This window comes from Ailuropoda melanoleuca, chromosome 2, assembly GCF_002007445.2.
Source record: "Ailuropoda melanoleuca isolate Jingjing chromosome 2, ASM200744v2, whole genome shotgun sequence".
Taxonomy (NCBI): domain Eukaryota; kingdom Metazoa; phylum Chordata; class Mammalia; order Carnivora; family Ursidae; genus Ailuropoda; species Ailuropoda melanoleuca.
In genome coordinates, this window is record NC_048219.1 from 145,218,091 (window position 1) to 145,243,394 (window position 25,304).

The following is a 25,304-nucleotide window of genomic DNA, read 5'->3' on the forward strand; positions in this document are numbered from 1 at the left end:
GGTTATTTTGGAGAAAGCAGATTGGGAGAGTGACTGGAAAGTGAGGAAGTTGAAACAGTGAGTGGAGGTAAATTTTCCAAGAAGTTTAGCTGGCAAGGAGTGGGCAGGCTGTAGATGGAGGGGGAATGTGGCTTTTTTTTAACCTGAGGAGGAAGGAACCAGTAGAGAGGAAGAGGTTGAATATATAGATAAGAGCGAGAAAGAATAACGAAGAGTGAGGTGAATGAGAAGTCAGGAGGACAGGGGACCCAGAGCATGGGCCAAGAGGAAGGAGGGAACGTCTTTTGTAAAGAGGTGAGGTTGAGGAAAGAGGCAAGGTGGGGAAAGATGCAAGCTGATAGGCTGGCATGGAAACCTGGGACTGCTCACATCTTATAACTTCTATTTCATCCCCCTGACACGTGGAAAATAAAACCACCTGCAGAGAAGAGTAAAGAAGGCAAGCTTGGAGGTTTGGAAAGAGAGTGGAATTCTCGAAATAGCTGCTCTGGTGACTCAGAAAGAAAGAGCAAGCAGGTCAGGGGAATGTGGTAGGATGGCAGGCACTACTAAGTCCCACTTGAGGTTGCTGAGCCTGAATTTCGGGCAGCCCAGTCTGTGTGACCATGCGGTTTTTGCCAGCAGTGTCCAGCAGCCCAGGCAAAGGAATGGCCAAGGCAAACAACTAGATTCAAGTTTTGTCAGGAGCAATGGAGCTGGGGCCATGTTGTCAGAGGCTAACATTAGAAAGCATGGAATCTTTTCTGGATAGAGAAGGAAAAGGAGCCAGCAAATGGAGGACAGATAAGGAGAAAGAATAAAACAGAATTCCTAATAAGCTTGGAAAATCAATAGAGTAAAAATAACCACAGGAGAAGAAGTAGAGGAATAGAGAGTCATGAGTTCAGAGGAGCTGTGGTTTCTTGATGAGCGAGCCTGGGGTGGCAATGGGATTGGGTGATTGAAACAGAATAGAGAGAGCAATCAGAGATGGAATCAAGGAACTGAGAGAGACTGAGTATGCCTCACACACATAGTACATGTGCCAGACTGCTGGCGGAATTTGGAATGAAAAGGGATACTGGGATTCATTGCTAATGTCTCTGATCAATAAAGGACATGGCTAGGCAGTCAGTGTATGACAGCTGAGGTAGAGAGTGTGACCTGATGGCTAGGTATGCAGTCTGATTCTCAGAGGGCAGAGAACTGAGACCCATGGAAATGACAGTGTTTGACAGAAGGAACCTGGCTCAGTAGCCTCTACTTGTGAGGGCTGCAGGGAAGCATTGTGCTTGCAGGGAAAGCCACGTTAGGGCTCGAAAGCTAAAGAATGTCCAGTGAAGATATTGGGAGTATCGGGGTCTTTGCTGATGATGGAATGGGATTCCTGAGGTCACAGAGGAAAAATTTAGGAGGAAGCTGAATCAAGTATGAGAATGAGAGTTCATAGAGGTTATCACCCCCTGAAAGGCCTTCCCTCTTGGGCACACATCAAGGACATCAAGGGTCTCAGGGACGGCGGGTTTGGCAGCTGCACAGATGCAACAGAATTAATGGGTCAGGGCTCTCAGGATTCTGCTTTGTCCTGGGTGTGTGACAACTCCGAGTCCTGGGTCTCATAGTAATCTGGGTCTTGGCTTCAGGGAAAGTCCCAGAGCAGAGGCTGCTGGCCTGCCGCTCTGGATAGTGTGGGATGGTGTGGCCCTTGAGATGCACGCAGGCCGGTGACCGGGTGATACTCAGTATCCCAGCTTCACTCCCTCATATTCTGCATTATCTCAATGCCTCTCAGTCTAGTCATTTTAGGACTTAGCTTTGTCTCTAAACTTAGAACCCAGGGGAAAGCATTCAGTAACCTTAGAGCACCAGGAGTTGTTTTGGGAAAGGCAGATTTCTTGACTCATCATAGCATTAACTGATCACAACCCAAGGAATAGTCAAAGGGACTCCTTCAAGGAAAGATAACAGTGTATAGAGTAATTTCCTGGAATGTTTGTTTTTGTTAAAAAAGAGAGAGAGAGAATTTAAAAAGGACTCTGATACACTGCAAATTGATTTTTTCTTCAATGTGAATGGCAATCCACTTGGCCTCAGGTTGGTTTATTTATGTGTTATAGTTATGTTCACTCTCCATGGTGAGGTTTTTGTTTTTGTTTAAAAGGCACAGGTCACATTTTAGCTTCTGTTCAGTTCATTACACACAATTTAGTATTCTTTAGCATACCCTTGAGCCCTTGAAATGCCATATGTTGAAGGGGCACCTTCCTTATGTTCTCCTCGTCAGCAGATTTTGTTACGAACATCTTGCCGGTAGACCCCATTGCTAAAAAAAGAAAACAACAGGCCCAAAATGGAGTCATTTCTGCTAAGCCTACGTCACCAAACCAATACTTAATACCTAACTTAATTGCAGTTTCAGTCTCTCCCAGGAATGTAACCTTGAATCAGTCAAGCTGAAATTTCCTGGTTAGCAGTAGTGAGGTAATCTGCCTGATCGGTCCCTTCCATTCCCTAAAGAAAGTTGAGGTAATCTGCCTTTTCCTTATCCTTGCCTGTAGAAAAGCCTTCCATTTTGTACAGCGGCTTGGAGCTTCTCTCTATTTGCTAGATGGGATGCTGCCGGATTCATGAATTGTTGAATAAAGCAAACTTGATTTTTAAATTTACTCAGTTGAATGTTGTTTTTTAACACCATGAGGAATAACGTCTTAAAAAAACCTTAGTGGGGGGCGCCTGGGTAGCGCGTCTGCCTTGGCTCAGGGCGTGATCCCGGCATTCCAGGATCGAGTCCACATCGGGCTCCTCCGCTGGGAGCCTGCTTCTTCCTCTCCCACTCCCCCTGCTTGTGTTCCCTCTCTCGCTGGCTGTCTATCTCTGTCAAATAAATAAATAAAAAATCTTAAAAAAAACACAAAACCTTAGTGGGGTTTTGATGTAAAGTATAAAGGTCTTCTAAGTCTGTTCCACTCCTTTCCTCTTGCATTATTAATTCAACCATAAGTTGCAATCTTTTAATGAAATGTTACCTTCTTGCTAACTTAAGCTTCAGTGCAGCATCTGGTGACATGGGGATCATTTTACAGCAGGTTCAAAGCATCAGTTGACACAAGGGTCAGTAAATAGCAGCGTTTACATGAATCCAATACTCACAGCAGACCAGGTGGCTTGGAGTTTGGCTGTATCAGATGCCCAGTGTCATGATGCAAATGACCATGCTTATATGACCTGCATGGCATAGGAACACTGATGACATCATGGTTAAGATACAGAAAACACAGCTAGCATGGGAGAGATGCTGCTAAGTGGTCAGTTTCCTCATTCACTGATACGTTTATTATTAATTCTTTACATCCCCACATGTCTGATTCAATCTATTTGAAAAAATTAAGTGTAATCATCATACCTTAGGTTCTGCTTTTTTTTTCCCCCCCTTAAAAAAAAGAAGGGTGAGTGGAGGGTAGGCAGTGGATTTGCTGCTGTTGAAGTCAGTTGGCCAGGCGCTTTTCTGGCATTTTTTCATCTGTGCTGCCATCTAGAGAGGAGAATTAGAAACACACAAAGGTAAACTGGAAGTCCCAAAATGGAGTACGGGGAAAATATTTTCTGTATATTAATTTGTAGAAAACTATAAGAAACATCAGTGAGATTTGGAGGTGATAATTTTATGTTTTTTCCCTCTCTCTCCCCGTCCCTCCCACATACAAAACAGGACTTGGGTATCAGTTTATTGTTTTTTATGACAACATTCCAGGCATTGCTGGGGAACTGTTTCCTGGATTCAAACTGACTGCTTACATAAGTAAAGTTCAATTGTATTCACTTTCTGGTACCTCCAGACCGGTGTCTTTAGTTAAAATATTGCTGAAAATGCTCATATTCTCAGTCCTGCAGGATTTGGAGATTAAATGTCAGGGTGTGTGTGTGTGTGTGTGTGTGTGTGTGTGTGTGTGTGTGAGTGTGCGTGCGCGCCTGTGAATTAACAAGGTAAAGAGGTCCTTTGAACACAGTGGGGCAGTTTCCTGAAGTCAGTGTGTTCCACAGGAACTGGTAGTTCTGCGTATAGGTGAAATGTTGGTCAAATAAGTTTGGGGGAGTGGTAGGTAAACAATTTTAAACTCTTTCCTTTATTTCAGGCAGGACTTCTGATAGGTTTTAATTTACTAATGTACACTGAACTTTCAAGAGAGGAAAATGCTGGGCAAAGTTTCCCAAACTTATTTGACCTTGAAACCCTGGGCTTTTCATAGGACTGGTTTTGCGTGGAGCAAACTTTAGGAAATATTACAACAGGGAAAGGAAGTTGGCCTGCTGCATGCACACCATGTGCAAACATACCAGTTCTCCCCTGTCTTATTCCTTCTGTGTCTAAGTATTTTTGAAGCTTTGCTTTGGTTTGAGTAGAGATTGGGGAATTCAACTATTTTTTTTTCTAGCACAAATGTTATGGAAGTAGAATTTGTTTGATAATTGCTACTTCCAGGTAAAACAAAGTAAGTTTACCTATAACTTAGGGTAGATCTTCTCTCGCTGCTTGTATGACAAATAGCACATAATAAGATATGATCTTCTTAGCCACATTTAGTGTGCTCTAACCCTATGCAAGGTACCATTCAGTGGAAAGAAGAGGGAAAGCTGAGTAAAATAGGATTCCTGCTTTTGTCAAACCGTTACATAGGTGGAGTGATAAGGTTAGATACAATTTACTAAGAGATCCCTTGTAAGTAATGGTCATACCAGATTTATTAATCATAACTGAAATAACAGGGTTTTGTTTCACCCATGGAAGAAAATGGCCTTAAAGAAATACTTTGTAGTAGCATCCATTGTTTGAAGATTGCGCTTTATTACTGTTTTTTTAAATTAAAATGTCAGTGGCCATGAGAATATTTCTGTATTAATTCTGAAAAATGACATTCTTGGTGAAACTAAGTGAACAATATTAATGCTTCTCTTTCAATAATTTTCCTGTACTTTAGGAAAGAAAATATATAATTCACTCTTTTGACTTAAGAAGTAATGTCTCTGTTTAGGTATTAATAAGGATAATGATAAATTATCATCTCTCACAAAGGACACATATTACTTTCATTTTATAGAAGCAACTGGGGCTCAGAAAAGAGAATCGGTTTGTCTAATCATTTGTAAATTGTGGGGCTGAGGTTCAATTCTAGGCCAGTTTGTCCCAAATCCGTATGATCCTTTATGGTCGGGCAGAGTAATTTTAGAAAATGCTTACATACCCCCTGATTTCCATAACCTAAAAATAGGTTGCCAAACTGAAGTGGAAAAAACAGTTTTCCTGGGAGGTAGAGAATTATACACATACATATACATATATGACACTGTAGGCTTTCTGAGAGCAGAAGCCATGGAACCATGTCTGTTCTCTTTACCATACAAAACCCAGTGCTTAGTACCTGCTTGGCATGTGCATCCTCAATAAAGATTTGCTCAATGAAGTACACACAAATGATAATGTTTGGGATGGGGTGGTGGGCACACATGAACACCTTCAATATCTTACTGTCATTTTTTGCAAAAGAATTCACAGTTATGAATCTGTAAAGTCTTCTCTCTTCATGAAGTGGTCTGAACTTGGTCAAGGGCAGTAACCACATTTGTAAATGTGTCTTCCAATCAAATCTCAATAATTAATTAATCACATTGTGAGTCAATTTGTGGAATGACTAAGAACCTTCCCTGCATAGTTGTATGGTCATTCTCTAACAAATTCAGTCCCTGGAAATGGATAAAATTAATAGGTTTGAAAAAAAACTAGATTTGAAGGCAAAGAATAAATATTTTTTATACTTGTATTCTTGGTGCCCTGGTACATAATAGGTGCACAGCACATGTTGAAAAAGAAGGAAGAAAGCAAGCAAGTAGGGGACCGGTGGTGGGTGAGGGAATGTTGAAGAAAAAGAAAAATGAGAGTTAGGAATCTTGGATTTTAGCCTTAGTTCAGCCGTGTAAACTTGGCCCCTCATGTCTCCTTTTCGTTTCTCAGTTTGCTCATCTGCAAGCTAGTGTTGACCTAGTTGATCACTAAGGCCCCTCCAGATTCTTTCTTGGTGTAAACAAGACCATGTTTCTTTATGTCCACTAGGGGGTACTATAGTACCAGTGCAGTGGCCACCATCTTCCAATTTATCAAATTCTGGTAATTTTTTTCCCCTGAATTTACACCCCTGATAAACATTCCTTACTTTTAACTTTAAACTCAAATTTACATTACAAAGAATACGTTTTAGTTCAGTAATAGAAGCTGGATAAACCTGGGAAGAATTAAGCTCAATGATTCTTTCATCTCAGTAGGGAAATTAGAATCATAGAGCGATTTGCATAATAAAATAATGAGATCTTAAGATTTTGCTTGAGTCAGAAGAAGGAGCTTGAAACTCTTAAAGAAAATAAAGTGGAACAAAGTTTAGCTACCCTAACAAAAAAAGACATAAACTTAAGAAGTATGCCAAATCTAAGTGAAGACAGCTACATAACTATCCAGGAGTGTAAATGAAGGCTTAAGAAAATAGAGATATACCATGTTCTTGAATAAGAAGATTCAAGATTGTAAAAATTTTAAATTATTTCTCAAATGTATTCGTAAGTATAATACAATTCCAATCAAAATTCCAATGGGATATTCATGGAAACATGATAGAAGAGTTCTGAAATTCATCGAGAAATATTAAGCTGAGAAGAGCCAAGATAAGTTTTTATCCTTTTGAGGGGGAAGAGTTGAGCTATTAGATGTTAAAAAATATTATACAATGGCTGCAATTAAAACAGTGTCATAATGACAACAAAATAAACAGAGCAATAAAACAAAATAGCAAGTCCAGAAATAAACCCAAGTATGGTGGCCTGGCATTGTATGTGTGTGTGTGTGTGGGTGTATGCGAGCCCCCACGTGTGCTGACTACCTAGCATCCCAACACTTTCCCCAGTATGGAAACTGAAAAAAGGGCAGATTGACACTCTTCTAGACAGCAAGGGCATCAGCATAGAGCTGAGGTTTGTCCAGTGGGATTCTGACACTCAATCCAGAAGGAGTGACACAAAGGTGCAGGGACTAGCAAGTTATTTACAGAGATGGTAGTGACCTCAATAATCCAGGAGAAGAGAATGTCTGGTGGTGGCAGTGTCACTGAAAACATTCTGCTTAGCCTCTTCCTATAACGGCTCTTGGCCAAGTTCTGGCAGCATTCTAACCGGACTGTTCCTACAGAGGTTCTTGGCTGAGTTTTCTGTTGCCAGCCTCTTTTGGCTCCTCTACTTTTTCTGAGCCTGGTTTTTAACTTTCCCATAGATTTTGTGAGCCCTTGGTATCCTTCCAACAAATTCCATTCTGATTAAGCTACCTAGAGTTGATTACTAATGCTTGCACCTATGAATCCTGACTTGTACAGAAACTGGTGATGGGGAGCTCGTTACGAACAACAGACTCTTAACAAAATGATGAGACTAGTTATCCAGGCTCATTATGTTTGAAGATAATAAAAACCCAATTAATATTCAGATATGGGATGCTGGAAGCCCATAGCTTGTTATAGTTAAAGAAATTAATGCCTGTGAACATTAGGACTAAGGTGGGAATTGAAGACAAGACCATGGAAGACCTAACTGCTTTACCATAGAACGGCATGAAGGATATGAGGAATTCAAGAGCTGTGTGCTGAGGTTAGCTGTTTCCATTGAAGAGACTGTTCAGCTCTGTTGAAGAGCTGTTTCCATTGAAGAGACTAACAAATGGAAATCTCTAGATTCTCATTTTAAAACATGAACTGAAACCCAAACTGGAATTTGTTAAAAGAACTCTTATCGCCCTAGGACTGAGATAGCTATAACTCAATATTTGTTCAATATTTGTTCTTTCTGATTGCTTATAAATCAGTTGAATTCACCTTCTTATCTGGGGCTCTTACATGAACATATGCTAAGGTGCTGACCGAAAAAGAGTTATAGCCTTAAAATTAAAATGCCACGTAGAAGAGAATTTGGAGAACTTCGGTAACTCTCACCCCCAAACTCCACCAAGCCTCCTCGCCAGCTGAAGCAGTATCTCTGCTCACTACGAGGCTGTTCCTCCTTTGTCTGATGATACTGAAGCACCCTACTTTGAGGGAGTTCCCTTATAAGAGGAAGCCAGTTCTCGGGTGCCCTACTCTTACTCTGCATAGCTCCAAATCTTTAGAGTTAAATTCTGATATTTTTCAAGAGGCCAATTCCAAAGTGAAATTCAGGAAGAGATGGCTCGAGCACCAAAGGAATTAAAGAGTTTTGCTAATTAATCTGTGGAATGTGCGTTAGAATAGATTTTAAGAATGCTGGATGAAGAAGAGGAGAACACAATTATATCCTGGGCTGATTTACAAACAGGGTTTACATGAGATTCTGGATTAACTGTTCCAGCTTGAGAAGCTGGGGATAATTCTGTTTGTTCTGCTAAAGATTGACTGAAATAGGGACATAATGGTGACTCATGTAAAATGAATTTAAGATGCAAATGTCTTCAATAAAATGCAAAAGAACAAATTTAAAAATTTCAAGAGACAGGAATGATAGAGTGGATTTATCATTTCTGACCCACTCAACTATGTCTTTCAATAAGGGCCAGAGGCCATTCTTAACCGAGGCCATTATAGAATATGTGTGGCTGTGATTCTAAAGTGAGGGATAAAGCGCTGTACCTGAACCCTTTACCAATATGAAGAGGCACTATTTTTGTGGACTTTTTTCAATTTTCAGAGGCTTGCTCCTGGGTCCCATTGTAACAACTAACCCTGGGACACCAAGTAATTGCAATCTCAATTGCTCATCATGATCCAGGCATGATCTGAGACTCCTAGCCCAAGTTGTAAAGGTAAATACAGAACCAGGGTTGGACAGGTTTTGAAGGCAGGTAAATTTAATGAGCAAGCTGCCTATATTCTCTTGTTGCCTACTCATGTCAAATTGCTGTCTCTTACACATATGGCTTCACGGGGGTATTCACCATGACCAATTAGTTGGACAAAACTAAAACCCTGTTTTACAAATGTTTCTTACTGGCTTGAAGGGCATTGCTCTAGCATTTACAGCATAGTCAGAGACCAGAAGGACAAAGGAAAAGGATAATCCTCACAATGGGCAGAATTTGAACTAATAATATACCTCATTGTTCAATTGGCCTGGAATAGCAGTGTCTAACAATTTGATTTGGTAACCTGACCAGCAACTTGGGAGGGGTAAGACTGGTGACAAGGAAGGTTGAGGAAAAGGTATGTGATAGGACCTTTAGGAATGGGCCAGGAGATATGAATATGATTTCCTATACTGTTGAAAAGAGAAGTAAAGATCAAATTCCATGGTTATAATATTTAAAATTTTAATTAGCTTTGGAGCTTATACTGGAGATTAATAATTAAAACAAACTTGATCTGGCAGTGGTTGAATGTGATAGGGTGTGTGTGAGTGTGTGTGACAAAGATCTCACCTAATTCCTCTTCACTCTTCCCTTATAAGCCCTTAGGCTCCTCAGAGTATGGCTTGAAAGCTTTTAATCTAGTCCATCCTCCTTATATTATTTTTATTTTTATTTCTAAAAAAACAAATTATTTATTTATTTGACAGAGAGACAGAGAGGAGGGAGAATGTACACATGCAGGGGGAGTGGGAGAGGGAGAAGCAGGCTCCCCACTGAGCAGGGAGCCCGATGCAGGGCTCAATTCCAGGACCCTGGGATCATGACCTGAGCTTAAGGCAGACGCTTAACTGACTGAGCCACTCAGGCACCCCGCCGTCTTCCATTTAGAGATAAGAAAATGTCCAAAGAATTGACCTGTCTCAGGCCGTAGGCTAGTGGCATAACCAGGATGAAACTCAGGTCTGCCTCTCAAGTTAGTGCCCTCTCCAGAACAGCATATTACTTCTGTAATTGGGAATAAGTCCCACTTAATGGCAACCCCATTCTTCCCTGTTATCTAGTTCATAACTTATCACGACAGAAAAGTACCACCATTTTCCATTCTTCAAAACATGGAAAACAGAATGACAGGGGTAGAAAGCAGAATAAAAAAGATTAAATATTTGAATGCATATTTGTAATCTCTGTAATATAACCTTTTCCTCTCAGACTTGGAACGGCCTTCCAGCTATAAGTGTCTAAGACTGTGTTAAGTATGTTGTGGTTATTATGTCATTTAAAGGGAAGGCTGATTAATTCTTTGAAAGATGTTGTTTACAGTTGTAACTTTTATCTAAGGCTGTATTGTCCAATATGATAGCCACTGGCTACCTGAGGCTACTGAGCACTTGAAATTTGGCTAGTCTGAATTGAGATATGCTGTAAGTATAAAATACACACCAGATTTTGAAGACTTAGTATGCAAAAATAAGGTAACATATTTCATTAGTAGTTAAAAATATTGATTTTATGTTAAAATGACAACATTTTGGGAAAAAATTGGTTAAATAAAATGTTAAAATTAATTTCACATGGTTCTTTTTATTTTTTTCTTAATGTGTCTTCTAGAAAACTTAAAATTACATATGTAGTTTGCTTTAATGTCTCTTGGTCAGTGTTGATATAAGGAAATCAAACTAAACCAAGTGGAATTTGGCCAAACTTCCCAGTAGTTCATTAGAGTTGTCAGAACTCTAAAGATGTTATTTACTTAAGTCTATGAGCTGCGGAGTTTTTACTTTTGACAAAATCGTCATTCACAAATTGGAATTTTTGCACTTTTCCGAAAATATTGGAAAGGCAGTGAGCAAGCCGGGACAGTGTCTAATTCTGTTTTTAACACAGAATGAAGTACAGTGTTGGCATTTGGTACTTTTACCTTAGAAATCAGGTAGAAGAGAGCTCTTTAGTTCCCCAGGGAAGGTATAGCGAAAATGTGCCTTCTGGTTAATTGCTTTGAACATAGAAATATTTACAAATCTGAGCCTCATATCACTTTATTATATTCTTTCCAATTTTATTTCACTATAAAATTTTAATTTCTCTACCTGTAACCATAAGCACAGAGTAGGCAATGAGTTGATGGTATTCTTTATGATGTGTGATATACAAAATTTTAGGTTGGCTATAATTATTCTTTTAATTATATTCACTAAACAAACCAGTAAGTAAATAGAATATACTATTTTATATATATTACATATAAAATATATAAAATATATTATACCAACACACACCAGCATGACAAAACAACAGTTAATGCCTTCCTTATCAGAGACCAAGTAGGAATCCTAAATTTCCAGAACTTAATGATTTCCTTGGCCTCCTACCTGGAGGAATTCCAATAAAGTACAAACAACCTGTCAAGATATAATCATATTACGGCTGTCTTTGAAATGAGAGAGACTGTGAGTGTTACATGGGGACAGGAAAATCTTACTTGCTAAAAGGGACCATAAAGGTCAGTGGTGGTGCTCAGCTAGATTAGGGACTTTTCAAATCTGTTCCTCCACCTTCTCCTGTGTTGATGGTGTCTCCATCTATTCACAGTCCTTCTATACTTCCTCACTTTCATTCCCTATATCCAAGTGCTCATTAAGTACTGCCAAGTCTACTTCTGAAACTTCTCTTGAATTCTTCCCTTTTCCAACCAGGTGAGTCCCTTATCACTTGGCCTCATATACCTGGAATAGCCTTTACATGATTAGGTTTCCAGAATAAGGACCAATGAAATTATTTTCCCATTTTTAAAAAAGGTTTTATTTATTTGTTTGACACAGACTGAGAGAGAAAGCATGCACAAGCAGGGGGAGCTGCAGAGGGAGAAGGAGAAGCAGGCTCCCCGCTGAGCAGGGACCCTGATGTGGGACTTGATTCCAGAACCCTGGGATCATGACCTGAGCCGAAGGCAGACACTTAACCGACCGAGCCACCCAGGTGTTCCTGTTTTCCCACTTTAAATGAAGTTCCACACTGCCACCAGAATATCCTAAACATCCAAACAGGTCATTTCCTTGCTTGAAAACTTTCCAATTAGATCCCCACCACCTACAAGATAAAGTCCAAACTCCTTAGCATGACATTTAAAGCATTGTAAGTTCTAATCTCAGTCTCTTTTTCCAGACTTATGTCCTGCCTTTCCACCACATCCCAGTCTAAGAAAATCTAAGTTTAAAAAAATCACATAATCAAAAATCCATTAACATTCTGAATTTTTTTATTGATAATATGTGGGGAACTGAGAGGATTTATATGGAGTATAATAAAGCTGACATTACTCAAATATAAATCTATTATTTAGAAGATTTATTCTATGTATTTCCTTTTGTCAAAGAAGTGAGAGTTCTTTTGATAGCAAGTGACAGAAATCTAATTTGAATTAGCCTTGGCAAAAATGAGAAATAATTGGCTTATGGATGCCAAGGAAGCATTATAAAATCAACCTAAGAGATGGGCAGGGCTGCAATTGGCCTCAGGAACAACTGCAGGAAATGAACTGCCATCAAAATTCCTTTTCACAGTTGGCTTGGCTATTCTCTGCATGTCAGCTTCATCTACTCTCACTGCAGGGTTTCCCCACAAAGCAGAAAACATGGACAACAACAGCCCTTTGAGTCAGTGTCTTTTAACAACCATATAAATGACTCTCTTTCTTGATTCCGGCTTGAAAAATTCATAGGAAAGCTTCTGATTGTACTGGCTGAGGCCAGGCGCCTCCCCACGGACCCATCAAGTCTGACCAGGGGAGTGGGGTCATATAAACAAGAAAAGTTCTGCTCACAGTCATGTGGATGATTGTGGGGCAGGGGGATACCAGTTCTTAGGAAAGAGCTTTTGGGGAAGGCAGTATCACCGACATCCACTATGGTAATTCTTAAGTAATTTTAGAATTAAATCAAAACAGTTGAAAATTGTGTAACTAATTATATTTAACTTCAATGACAATTACTAATTGATTCAGACCTGTAGCTGGCCTCACCATTTTCAGGCCTGCTTGCCTACAAGTTTGTGCTCCTAACTTGCTTATTCTTTCTAAGATTTTCTATTTGTTTTAAGGTATCTAGTCATAGTGCTTCCAAACACTGTTAATTATATTTCCTAATGGTTATATCTTGAATTTCTTTTTTGTTGCTTATTTTATTGGCCAGAACTTCCAGAATCACATAAAAGAATCATTTGTATAATTGTAAAATTTTCAGGTGTATATATATACAGAGAGAGAGAGAGAGAGCGCGCGCGAGCCTAACAGGGTAAGGAAGCAGGAGAAGGGTTGAGTGATACATAGGTTCCTCTTGGACCTAGAAGGGAACTCAGATACAACATATCAAAGCTTGTAACAAACCAGGATGCAGAGTATGGCATTCCCAGTTTCTAAAGTATTGAAGAACTCTATATGGGTTGGTGAACTGCTGCTGCCCTAAGATATTAACCCTCTTCTACCTTCCACAGTCCAACAACTAAAGACTTATATCACGGCATGGGGGGGCTGCTTGGTTCCAATTGATTGTTTAATATTTTGAGTATCAGTGATATTAAAACACAGCGATATTAAGCACATTGTATAATTTGACCCCTGGTGGGATATACCCTCAGTACCAAAAAAACCCCCCACAAAACAACAACAAAAAACCACCACAATCACAAAAGAAACCCACAAAAATTTTTTCAAATTACCTTATTTAAAAAAAGATTTATTTATTTTTTTGAGAGAGACAGAGAATGAGGGGGAGTGGCAGAGGGAGATGGAGAGAGAATCTCAAGCAGACTCCCTGCTGAGCGTGAAGCCTAACTTGGGACTCAACCCCACAACCCTAAGATCATGACCTGAGCGAAAATCAAGAGTCAGACGCTTAACCGATTGAACCACCCAGTGGCCCCTCAAATTATCTTTAATGACTAAATTGTCTGTAAAAATTCTGAAAGTATTACAGTATTCTAAAAGGAGGAATGAAGATTTTCAGCAAAAAGAAAGGAATACAACTATAAAATCAAAGAAGTAAAACTCTGTATTCCTAAATTTGAATAGGAAAATATCAGTATGAAGTCATAATAGATTTTCCTATTTTTGTTCACTGAAAAGGCCTAGAAACAGTGAACAATCCATAGAAGTAAATACTATTACTGCCCAGATTGTAGTCCCTAGGGATTCTTAGAGAAATGTCTGATTAGAGATCTGGGACAAGAAACGTATGAGGCTAGATGTCTTGTTATACAAAAAGTGAAGAAGCTATCAAAGACTACTACTGTCAAAAGGACTCTGGAGCCAAGTAGAGGAGGTTGCTATAAACTGAGCATCAGTAAGAATAACTGCAATTGATCGAACACATTAAATATGTTAAAATCCTGAGATCATAATGATATTAAAAATAGTTTCATCAGTCACCTATAGAGGGTGATAACTAACCAACTCATTATTCTGAAAACTGGTAAATGAAAGGAAAGAATCAAGCATTTAACCTGCCTTTCTTTTATGAACTGTATCGCATGGCAATTAAATAGTTGAGGTCAGGAAAATTGTAGAAATAGATATTATAGAAATAGTCTAGCTAATAAATGAAGAAGAAAAGATATAATTAGAATATTACCAATTGTAAACCCCTGATGGAAATAACGGAGCTAGGCAATTATCATTAAGGATTATTAACATAAAAAGAAAGACAATTAGATACCACTATCTCCTGATGGAAATACTCATTGCCCTTGTGAAGGGTTTTTGTAAAGAAAAAAAATCAAGCCCGAACCAGATCAAACCTTTAGACCTAACAAGAAGTTTATAGGTGATAAAGGAAACAGAGAAACATGTCAATTGAGGAATACAATCAAATCCAGGTGTGGGAAACCCTAGGATGAATACCCAATTTCTTTGTTTTGTTTCAAGAGAAACAAAAACGGGGGATATGAGGAAAGTGTAGATTAAAAAAGACTTAAAACACATAGCAGCCACACACAATATGAGGACTTTGTTGTTTTCTGATTTAAATAAACCAATCATAAAAAAATCAGAAAAATTTAAATGCTAGATATTTATGATATTAAGAAATTACTGTTACTATCTTAGATGTGCTAATGGTATTGGAGCTAGGTTTTTTAAAAGTCTTTCTCTTCAGTGATAAATACTGAAATATTTACAGATCAAATAATATATGTAGACTGTTTTACAAGAATCCAGTGGTCACAGGGGTGGGGAGGAAAGTGGGTGGAGAACAGATGAAGGGAGAGGGGCTATGAGGTGCTGACTATTGTGGCTGAGGGGACAGGTCACTGGACAACGCTCTCGACTCTTGTGCAAGTTTGAGATTTTCCATAATAAAATGTAAACAAATAAGTTAAATTTATTTACTATCGTCCATGGACATCACATAATTAAATTCCCTAATTTTACAGATGGTACAAACTGAAGTCTAGAGAATACATCAGTGGAAAAAACATCTCACTTACTCTACTAGCTATGTGACTGGGGTGAGTTACTCAACTTCTATGAATCTCAGTTTTTTCATCTGTATAAAGAGGCTAATAAAACTTTTCATGGAGGGTTTTGTGAGATTTAAAGGAAATCATACCCATAAAGTGCCTAGCACAGGGAGCACAGAGTAGGTGCTCATAAGTGGCAACTGTCACTTAGAGTATCTAAGATCACACAGCTTGTAGTGGCATAGCCAGATCTAGAGCACACATTTCCTTTCTTTTCTTTCTTTTTTTTAAATTTTATGCATTTACTTTTGCAAGAGAGAGAGCACGCACGTGCAAGTGCATGTATGCACTAGTGGGACGGAGAGGGGCAGGGGGGAAGCAGGCTCCCCCCTGTGTAGGGAGCCTGATGCAGACTTGATCCCAGGACCCTGTGATCATGACCCCAGCGGAAGGCTGACGCTTAAGTGACTGAGCCACCCTGGCAGCCGAGCGTACATTTCCTAATTGGTAGTTCTGTCATACTACGTAATTTCTTTGGAGTAACAGGCTTTAATAAATATTAGTTGAACTGGAAAAAAAAACACCCCAATAGAAATTGGCAGTTGACAAGAAGAGGTTTTACCTGGAAAATATTTATTTTCCCAGATATCATATTATATCTTTGATAATGGCAAAATTTAATTTCTCATCTGACAGTCATGGCCTGACTGTCCTTCTGCAAGTCCACACATGATTCCATGAGGGCTGGTTGAAATAAAAGGAAGTTCCTTTAGGAGGCTTTCTATTTAAAAATCTGTAACAGGAGGCAACTAACTATAGATGGTAACCTGACTTGCCCAAGTCACTCTGCTAGACAGGGGCAAATGGATTAGAACCCAAATTTCCAGGTCTATGTGTTTGGTTTCATTGAATGTATCATTTTTTAGATGTTTACACATTAGAGAGGATGATTTCCATTGCAAAGCATACAATGCACAGTGCTATCCTTCTTCTAAGAATCAACAATAAGGCATGTTCAATTTATCAGCACATGGGCTAGTTCTTTTCCTTCTTTTTTTGACATATTGGTTTCAGTGGATGCCCCTGGCATTTTAAACTTCTTATCATCTGCTATGAGGAAGAGCCATGGGGCTTTCAACAGACACCATACCCAATGTTATGTATTTATTGGCATTACTTAGTTTGTTCTGTGTTTTTATAAGCCTCTTCTTTCTTCTCTTGCACTTCTTTTAGTAACCTTTCATAAGAAAGGCAAAGAGGACAGGATGTCTCTATTCTCTGTACTTCTTTGTGGAAATGATAGAGAATATATGATGAAATTGATGAACAGCACTGATCAGACTAAAGGACTTAGCCCCAGTCTTGTACTGTAACAATGGGAAAAAATAAATTTGGTTTAATAAACACCTAACATTGTGTTAGATGCAAAGACACAAAGATGATTCAGACAATATATCAGTTCAGTGTACGTGCCCTCAGAACAGAGTTTAGGAGGTTAGGCAAATGGGTATCAAAACAACTGTGATAAAGAAAAACCAAACAATATAACTGCTACACAGGAGTACAAACAAAATGCTTTGGCAAGAGGAGAGGTTCTGACAAGAAAAGGCAGGCTTTCAGAGAGAATGTGGCATGTGGTTGGGACTTTGATGGACCTTGATTAGCTGAGTAGGAATCAGAATTCAAGACTTGCCACACAAACTCTTGGTGCTCTCAGTATGTAAGGGAAATGTGACATGACAGGATGTGTTCTGAGAGCGCTGGTGTGGCTGCATCTGCCAGCTGCATTTCCACCTGAGGGTTCTTTCTTCTCTTTTGGAAATAAGATGTAAAAGCACGGAGCGTAAGAATAAGCAAGCCAAATCAAAATGAAAAGAATAACAACACAGAGGATACAACAAGAACAGGGTGGTTTCCCTCTGCTCATGTGTCAGGAAAGGGGATGCGTGCATCTATAGAACACAAGCGTGGCCATTCATTCAAGAGATATTTAACAAGCCCCCCTTGTGCTGGGCACTGTGATAGATGTGGGGGATAGAGCAGTCAACAAGACCCCCGTGGTCTCTGACCACGAAGCTTATATCCTAAGGAGACAGCCTTTAAAAAACAACTAAGTATAGAATTGCAACTGTCATAAACATTGTGAAGGAGAAGGGCAAGATGCTAGGAGAGCTTCTGACCAGGGCCCTCATGTATTAGAGAAGTTGTCCTTGAAGAAGTGACATTTGAGCTGAACCCTGAAGAAAAAGTAGGGGTGCAGAGACTGGAGTTAGGGTTGAGGGCAGGGGGAAACAAGGCTGGTTGTAGCATAGTGTGGGTGGCCCACAAACAGTGAGAAGGCTAAGGAGGTGGGTAAAATCCTCTCTGTGCACAGCCTTGGAGGCCCCCTCATGATTTGGGTCATTACCCTTGCACACCAGGAAGCAACACTTTTTTGAAAGGTCGTTCTGAGTGCAGAATGGAGAAAGGATCAAAGCGAAACAAATACAGGTACACAAAGGCCAGTCAGTAGGATATCGAGGCTTGCCTGCCTAGAGTCCAGGCAAAGAAATGAGGATGACTTGGACTGGGGTGGAGACAATGAGGTGGAGAACATCCAGAAGAAAGGTTGGGAGGAGGAGGGCACAATCTGAAGAGAGCATGGCTTGACCAGGTCAGACAGTGTATGTGTGTAAGTGAGGAACAGATTTTATATCAACAAGACTGCACTGTTCTTAGTTATGCTCTCTTCCTTTTCATGCCAGAATCCCCACTCCCAAACCTGGCCCCAAGTCAGACCAGAACTTCAAGAATCAGTCATTCTTTTCTTAATCCCCATATACAGAAACTGTGCAAGATTTGGCTTGTGGGGTCACACCCCAGGCTTTCTCACTCCTTTCCCAGAATCTTGCACTCAATGTTAACCAGAGGCAACAGGCAAGGATGCTAGGAAGATGTAAGAGGGAAGAGGAAACTTATAATCAGCTAGCAAGAAAGAGTAGCTGAGTAAATATGGGTTAACTGTACACGCTGAGTTGAAAAAATATATTGGTATGAGTTGCCCAGCCTCCCTGTCTTGGATGGAGATAAAAATCACCCTTTTGAGTGAATGTTTACTGCAACCATGTTTGGGGCTCCTGTCTGCTGACGCAACACCTAGTACTAGGCTTGGACCTTGCGGTCACTTAGTATTTGCTGAACGGAAGCAAGATTACAACAAAGTGTAGGGGCTGTCCCAAGATCCCGAGGGCTATATAGTCTCAGCACAATTTAGAGTCCCCAGCTCCTATCATTTCATTGTAGAAAGGAGAAGGAAATAAGGAACACACAGGGGCTGGCTTACTGCTGTGGAAACAGCTTTGCGGCATATGAAGTAAGTTTTGGGCCAGGAGTTGTAGTAATAACTAGTTGACTCAAGGCTGTGTCTTTGCTTTCTTAAAGTAAGGGGATCATATAACAAGGGCTCTAAGTGTAATTTTTAGTCTAATATAGAATGAAAAGCAAGGTCCAAAATCCCATATAGATTTGGGTGGGGAAAGAAAAGAAAGCAAGCCAGTTATTGAAGGCAACTAGAGAGCTCTTACCCCTCCATTTCGAAATTGACAGTGCTCAAGTGCACATTCCTCTCTCTGGGCTCCTGACTAGGAAGTGATTCCTTTATCTGTTTTTGTTCATACCAGAGCTATTGTTGTCTAAAACAAGTATTCTCACTTCACTAAAGTCCTCAGTTTCCAACAACTTTCCTTACAACACAGGAAACCCAGTGACCTTGCCAAGGACCTGGGTTCATCTCAGTTTCTCCAGTCACATCCTCTTAGGGTCCTTCCCCAGGGTGGCCAAGCCTCAAGCCTCCTTCCCAGGCACTTCAGTCTTTAAGGGCCAAGGGAAAAAAAATTTTTTTAAACCCCTAGCAATAAAGATGGTTTTATTATTTTGAATGAATTCTATGTTATGTGGCAATGAGAGCAGGTATGGTGAGCCTGGCAGGGATAGCAGGGATGGCAGGGATCTCTATGCTTATCTACTCTCGCAAACTGTGGCCTCTATAGCTGGGGAACCTCACTGGACTTTAGGATACAAGTAACAGGTAACCAAGGCCCTGGCAAGCTTAACTGTTCCACAAGAGGTTTGGGCAATGGTTGGACCCTCTCGACACGTCAATCAAGGTAGAAATCAAGGGCCAGTGGTAATATATCGAAACCTCCTTATTTGAAACACTGATGCCAAGCATTTCCCTTATCTTTTCTTTTTATCTGAGGAGTTAGCAAGCATAATTCTCAAAGAGGGATTTTTGACAAAGGGCCTTCAGATAAAAATGTAATTATCAAAACCCAATTTTCAACAAAGGGCCTTTACACACTGTGTAATTCTCCTTCCTTGTAATAGATATTTACACACTGTATAATTCTCCTTCCTTGTAATAGATATTCAAGCTGCTTCTTTGAATGGTCCCAAAGGTCTTGTTTAAGAACAATAGATAACAGGGGTGCCTGGGTGGCACAGCGGTTGGGCGTCTGCCTTCGGCTCAGGGCGTGATCCCGGCATTATGGGATCGAGCCCCATCAGGCTCCTCTGCTATGAGCCTGCTTCTTCCTCTCCCACTCCCCCTGCTTGTGTTCNTGTTCCCTCTCTCGCTGGCTGTCTCTATCTCTGTCAAATAAATAAAATCTTTAAAAAAAAAAAAAGAACAATAGATAATAGTCATAGTTTCCTATTAGTCAGAAAAAAATTGTGAATTCAGGGAATCTTTGGTCATAGGAGATCCTTTCAAGATATCCTGTAACAAGGGTTGACATAGAAACATGAAAAACTCCCAGTAGACACAAATTTAAGAAAACAAAAAGCATTAAGTTGGCTTTATTTGGGTCACTTTGAGGAATAGGCTCAGGCCTACTGGAGTCTAGTTAAACCGCAAAATACTGGCTTGCCCTATGTTTTTCTTTTTCTTTCTTTTTCTTTTTCTTTTTTTTTTTATTTTATTATATTATGTTAATCACCATACAGTACATCCCCAGATTCCGATGTAAAGTTTGATGCTTCATTAGTTGCGTATAACACCCAGTGCACCATGCAATACGTGCCCTCCTTACTACCCATCACCAGTCTATCCCATTCCCCCACCCCCTCCCCTCTGAAGTCTTCAGTTTGTTTCTCATAGTCCATAGTCTCTCATGTTTCATTCCCCCTTCTGATTACCCCCCTTTTCTTTATCCCTTTCTTCCCCTACCGATCATCCTAGTTCTTATGTTCCATAGATGAGAGAAATCATATGATAATTGTCTTTCTCTGCTTGACTTATTTCACTTAGCATTATCTCCTCCAGTGCCGTCCATGTTGCAGCAAATGTTGAGAATTCGTTCTTTCTGATAGCTGAGTAATATTCCATTGTATATATGGACCACAGCTTCTTAATCCAGTCATCTGTTGAAGGGCATCTCGGCTCCTTCCATGATTTGGCTATTGTGGACAATGCAGCTATGAACATTGGGGTGCATATGGCCCTTCTCTTTACTACGTCTGTATCTTTGGGGTAAACACCCAGTAGTGCAATGGCTGGGTCATAGGGTAGTTCAATTTTTAACTTTTTAAGGGACCTCCACACTGTTTTCCAGAGTGGCTGTACCAACTTGCATTCCCACCAACAATGTAGGAGGGATCCCCTTTCTCCACATCCTCTCCAACAATTGTTGTTTCTTGCCTTGTCTATCTTTGCCATTCTAACTGGCGTAAGGTGGTATCTCAGTGTGGTTTTGATTTGAATTTCCCTGATGGCTAATGATTTTGAACATTTTTTCATGTGTCTGTTAGCCATTTGTATGTCTTCATTGGAAAAGTGTCTGTTCATATCTTCTGCCCATTTTATGATTTGTTTATTTGTTTCTCGTGTATTGAGTTTGAGAAGTTCTTTGTAGATCTTGGATACCAGTCCTTTATCTGTGGTGTCCTTTGCAAATATATTCTCCCATTCCGTGGGCTGTCTCTTAGTTTTTTTGACTGTTTCCTTGGCTGTGCAGAAGCTCTTTATCCTGATAAAGTCCCATAAGTTCATTTTATCTTTTATTTCTCTTGCCTTTGGAGATGTGTCGTGAAAAAGGTTGCTCTGGCCGATGTCATAGAAGTTGTTGCCTATGTTCTCCTCTAGAATTTTGATGGATTCCTGTCTCACATTGAGGTCTTTCATCCATTTGGAGTTTATTTTTGTGTATGGTGTGAGAGAGTGGTCAAGTTTCATTCTTTTGCATGTAGCTGTCCAATTTTCCCAGCACCATTTATTGAAGAGACTGTCTTTTTTCCACCGGATGTTTTTTCCTGCTTTATCAAAGATTAGTTGCCCAAAGAGCCGAGGGTCCATTTCTGGGTTCTCTATTCTGTTCCATTGGTCGATGTGTCTGTTTTTGTGCCAGTACCATGCTGTCTTTGTGATCACAGCTTTGTAGTACAGCTCGAAATCCGGCATTGTGATGCCCCCAGCTTTGTTTTTCCTTTTCAACAGTTCCTTGGAGATTCGGGGCCTTTTCTGGTTCCATACAAATTTAAGGACTATTTGTTCCAGTTCTTTGAAAAATGTCCTCGGTATTTTGATCGGGATAGCATTGAAAGTGTAGATTGCTCTGGGTAGTATGGACATTTTAACTATGTTAATTCTTCCAATCCATGAGCATGGAATATTTTTCCATCTTTTTATGTCTTCCTCAATATCTTTCAAAAGTGATCTATAGTTTCTAGCATATAGGTCCTTTACGTCTCTGGTTAAGTTAATTCCAAGGTAACGCATGGTTTTTGGTGTTATTGTAAATGGGATGGATTCCCTAATTTCTCTTTCTTCAGTCTCGTTATTCGTGTATAGAAATGCAACTGATTTCTGGGCATTGATTTTGTATCCTGCCACCTTACTGAATTGTTCTATAACTTCTAATAGTTTGGGAGTGGATTCCTTTGGGTTTTCCATATAGAGTATCATGTCATCTGCAAAGAGAGACAGTTTGACTTCTTCTTTGCCGATTTGGATACCTTTGATCCCTTTTTGTCTTCTGATTGCTGTTGCAAGGACTTCTAGTACTATGTTGAATAATAGTGGCGAGAGTGGGCATCCTTGTCGTGTTCCTGATCTTAAGGGAAAGGCTTCCAGCTTTTCCCCATTGAGAATAATGCTTGCAGTAGGCTTTTCATAGATGGCTTTTATGAGATTGAGAAATGTACCCTCTATTCCTACACTCTGAAGGGTTTTAATCAGGAAAGGATGCTGTATTTTGTCAAATGCTTTTTCTGCATCAATTGAGAGGATCATATGGTTCTTGAGTCTTTTCTTGTTGATATGATGTATCACATTGATTGATTTGCGAGTGTTGAACCATGCTTGCATCCCAGGTATGAATCCCACTTGGTCATGATGGATAATCCTTTTAATGTACTGTTGGATTCTATTAGCAAGGATCTTGTTGAGGATTTTGGCATCCATATTCATTAGAGAAATCGGTCTGTAATTCTCCTTTTTGAGGGGGTCTTTGCCTGGTTTGGGGATCAAGGTAATATTAGCCTCATAGAATGAGTTTGGTAGCTTTCCTTCTGTTTCTATTTTTTGAAATAGCTTTAGGAGAATAGGTATTATTTCTTCTTTGAATGTTTGGTAGAATTCCCCAGGAAAACCGTCTGGGCCTGGAGTTTTATTATTTGGAAGGTTGTTTATCACTGACTCAATTTCTTCATAGTTAATTGGCCTATTTAAGAAATCTATTTCTTCCTGTTTCAGTCTTGGTAGTTTATAGGTTTCCAGGAAGGCCTCCATCTCTTCCAGATTGTTTAGTTTTTTGGCATATAGCTGTTGATAAAAGTTTCTAATAATCCTTGCAATTTCAATGGTGCTGGTCGTGACCTCTCCCTTTTCAGTCATAATTTTAATAATCTCAGTCCTTTCTCTTTGTTTTTGGACAAGTTTTGCCAGTGGTCTATCAATTTTATGGATTCTCTCAAAGAACCAGCTTCTAGTCCTGTTGATCTGCTCTACTGTGGTTCTGGTCTCTAATTCATTGATTTCTGCTCTAATCTTGGTCAACTCCTTCCTTGTCAGTGGGTTAGGCCTGTCCCTCTGTTGCTGTTCCAGTTTCTTGAGGTGAGAATATAGAAACTGCATTTTAGATTTTTCTATTCTTTTGAGTGAGGCTTGGATGGCTATGTATTTCCCCCTTAGGACTGCCTTTGCAGTATCCCATAGGTTTTGGACCGTTGTGTATTCATTCTCGTTGGTCTCCATAAATTGTTTAATTTGTTTTTTGATTTCCTGGTTTATCGAGTCATTCTTGAGCAGGATGGTTCTTAGCCTCCAAGTGTTTGAGTTTCTTCCAGGTTTTTCCTTGTGGTTGAGTTCCAATTTCAGAGCGTTGTGGTCTGAGAATATGCAGGGGATAATTTCAATCTTTTGGTATTGGCTGAGACCTGTTTTGTGTCCCAGAGCATGATCTATTCTTGAGAATGTTCCATGGGCATTTGAATAGAATGAGTATTCTTTGGTTCTGGGGTGTAGTGTTCTATATATATCTATGAGGTCCAACTCGTCGAGTATGGCATTCAAAGCCTTTGATTCTTTGCTTAGTTTTTGCCAGGGTGTTCTGTCTATTTCTGATAGTGGGGTGTTGAGGTCCCCTACTATTACTGTGTTCTTATCTATATGTCTCTTTATTTTGGTTAAGAGTTGGCTTGTGTATCTTGCTGCTCCCCTGTTGGGGGCATATATATTAATAATTGTCATATCCACTTGTTGAATACTTCCTTTAAGAATAATATAGTGCCCTTCTGTATCTCTCTCTATGGCCTCTAGTTTAAAATCCAGTCTATCTGATATGAGAATTGCTACTCCAGCTTTCTTTTGAGGTCCATTTGCGTGGAAGATGGTACTCCATCCCCTTACTCTAAGTCTGAATGCATCTTTGGGTTCAAAATGAGTCTCTTGTAGACAGCAAATGGATGGGTCATGTCTTTTTATCCAATCTGCAACCCTGTGGCGTTTTATGGGAGAGTTTAAGCCATTTAGATTGATAGAGATTATTGACAGATATGATTTTAATGATGCCATTTCTCTTTAAAGTCTTTGTATCGGTTGTGACTTGCTGCTCTGTATCACTCTTGGGGCCTTTTTACCTTTATAGAGCCCCCCTTAATATCTCCTGTAGGGCTGGTTTCGTGGTTACGAAATTGGTTAATGATTGGCGATTTTGGAACGTCTTTATTTCTCCATCAATTCTGAATGACAGCTTTGCTGGATAAAGGATCCTTGGCTGCATGTTTTTCTCTGAAAGAGCTTTAAAAATGCCCCCCCAAGCCTTTCTCTCATTCCAGGTCTCTGTAGACAGGTCTGACGTAATCCTGATACCTTTGCCTTGGTACGTGAGAAATTTCTTTGCCCTGGCCGCTTTCAATACTGTATCCTTGGATCTAATATTTGCGAATTGCACTATGACATGCCGTGGCGTAGGTTTGTCCTGGTTGAGCTTGGATGGGGTCCTCTCTGCCTCTTGGACACGAATGCTTGTTTCCCTTGCTAGATTAGGGAAGTTTTCAGCTACAATTTGTTCAAATATCTCTTCTAGACCTCTGTTTTTCTCCACCCCTTCAGGGATGCCGATGATTCTGACATTGGATCGTTTCATAGAGTCAGTAATCTCCCGTAATCTACATTCGTGGGCGTGGATTTTTTTAAGACCAGCTTCTATTTTCGTTTTTTCTTCTACTAACCCATCCTCCAATTCGCTAACGCGTTCCTCTGCCTCGGTGACCCTGGCCGTCAGAGCCTCTAGTTTTGACTGTATTTGGCCCACTGAGTTTTTAATTTCTGTCAGATTCGCTCTCATTTCTGCCCTTAGGGATTCTATATTCTCAGCAACGCTTTCTCTGATGCTTTTTTCAAGTTTACTCATCATCTTGACCATTGTTGCTCTGAATTCCATTTCTGATAATTGGGATACATCCATATGTATTAATTCTGTGGCCGAGGCCA